The sequence below is a fragment of the Octodon degus genome, unplaced genomic scaffold (genome assembly GCF_000260255.1).
Source record: "Octodon degus isolate 3935 unplaced genomic scaffold, OctDeg1.0 scaffold00013, whole genome shotgun sequence".
NCBI lineage: Eukaryota > Metazoa > Chordata > Mammalia > Rodentia > Octodontidae > Octodon > Octodon degus.
In genome coordinates this window covers 29208781-29211016 of record NW_004524589.1, presented here as the reverse complement: position 1 = coordinate 29211016, position 2236 = coordinate 29208781, and the positions used below count along the sequence as shown (strand labels likewise).

At 36.9% G+C, this 2236-nt stretch overlaps 1 protein-coding gene and 1 pseudogene across 1 annotated transcript in view; both read right to left on the bottom strand.

Moving 5' to 3' along the window:
- LOC105741482 overlaps positions 1-1999 on the bottom strand; it is a 16225-nt pseudogene extending 14226 nt beyond the window's left edge.
- The window catches only part of LOC101560671 (kelch-like protein 1), a 494908-nt gene that overhangs the window by 147227 nt on the left and 345445 nt on the right, over positions 1-2236 (bottom strand). The window lies entirely within an intron of this gene.

Here is a 2236-nt window from a genome sequence, read left to right as displayed (position 1 = left end):
GCTGGGACTGGTCCCGCCAGCGCAGGGTAGCAGGAAACTCTCCGCACACTCACCGGACCTGGGCTAGGACTGGGTCTGGGGGCTCCCGGAACTCGGCAGCTATTTAACACTACTTTTTAAAGAAATATAAAACTGCTTATTGACCACTGCTCACCATTATTTACAATAACGTGAACAATATACATTAGGATGATATTCTGACTATTACAAAGTTGTTTTCCTGGCTTCTGCTGAAAACAGTAACCCAAATACTGAAAAGATTAAACCTACATATAAGGAATAAGCTGAGGTCAAGAAAAAACATGCAGGTTAATATTTTAGATTACAAGTCTGTCCACTCATTTATTCTAGGTCCTAAATTGTGAACACCACCAGCCACTCGGTAGGTTTCCATGAGCCAAGTCTTAAGACATACATGAATCCTAACTTTTGAGAGCAGATTTCAACTTTCTATAAAGTATGAGTTTTGAGGAATTTTTATAATGTTCCCTTGTTAAGTCTTCCTTAGCAAATTAAAACAAACCAAGTTTTGACTTGCTACCTTATTCATGTGGGGAGGTTGTTGGTAGTGATAAGAATTTTTTCTCTTTTTGAGACAGGGTCTCACTATGCAGTTCAGACTGGCCTGGCACTCACTTTGTAGTTCAGGCTGGTCTTGAACTCCTAAGATCCTTCTGCTTCAGCCTCCCAAGTGCTGGGATTATAGGCATGCTCCACCATGCCCAGCTAGATAGGACTTTTTTGGTGGGGAATTTTGGAAGTTAGTTGAATTTTTGTGACTAAAGACAGATACAGATTCTGATATGACTGCTTTGAAAATATCTACTTTAAACTGTCCAATTAATCACAAAACCATCTATTTAACTTAAAGGGTAATGGCTTCAGGAAAACTTTCTATTTAAGTGAAATCACTTTCTATTAAGTGATTTCTTAGGTTGCTCAGAATGATGGTGTCTCAAACGTAAGATTATCACCCATATTTTTCTTTGCTGAATCTTTAAAAACAAAAGAAAAACTACTTTTATAAGAATTTTATTTATACACATACAAACAGAAAACTCAGAATGGTCCTTAAGCATATGAGCTAAAACACGAGTCCTTATTTGGACTATGAACAATTCCCCCAACATTTAAAAAAGCAGAGGAAATTTCTCAGGCTACCAAATGCTCTTTTCTGATAAAAGAAGCAATTACAAAAGCTTTATTTATTTGTTCAAATTAACCAGTGTTATAGATGCAAACAAACCCAATCCAACAACTCCCCCAAATACTATTTTAAAAACTGACATATTAAACTTGATTTTCATTACAATGTTTATTTCCACACAAGTAAATCAAAACCAGGACTTGTATTATCTATCTATCTATCTATCTATCTATCTATCTATCTATCTATCTATCTATCTATCTACCTATCTACCTATCTATGATGTAAGTTATTGAGCTTTATCTTCTGGACAAGAATGCCAAGTTAGTCTCTCTTCATAAAAAGCAATTACAATTTAAGGACATTTACTATTTGTTTCTTTTGCCAGCACTAAGTCTACATAATCTGAATCTTTCCATTTCATGAGAGACATCAATTCTACACTACTATCTATGGTACCAGTTATTCTGGGATCAAGACCTCTAGCAAAACCTTTAGGTTTGTCAGCAGCATATCTTTTTTCCTTTGACTTGCTGTCATCAGATTCACTGTCAGATAAATATTTTCTTTTTGTACCTTTCTCTCTTTACCAGCTTTTTGCAAATTAAGAAATGCTTCAATTAACTCTGGACAATCTAAATTTTCTTCAAGTTCCCAGGTATTGTCAGCATCTGTAAATCCCTTCCACTTCAGAAAATACTCCACCTTTCCATTCACTACACGTTGGTCCAGTACTTTTTCTACCACAAACTCTTCAGATTCTGCTTCCTCAACTTTCTTTTTTTTTTTTTTTTTACTTTTTACATTTTGCTTCTTTCCTGTATTTTGCAATGTAGTTTTAGTAGAGGCCATTTTTTACTGCAGACTTGAAGAGCTATTACTCACCTCCTCCTATGCTCAGTCATGGGTCCGCAGAGTGTTGGCCTGGGCACCTGCAGCTCCACTTGCCAGCATTAACATTTAACCCAGGGCCTTAGCACTGAGCTAGCTCACTGCTGTTCTTTATTCTTTGTTCTTCCTCTTCTTCATTCCTCCTCTTCCTCTTCCTCTTCCTCCTCCTCCTCCTCTTCCTCTTCCTCTTCTTCCTCC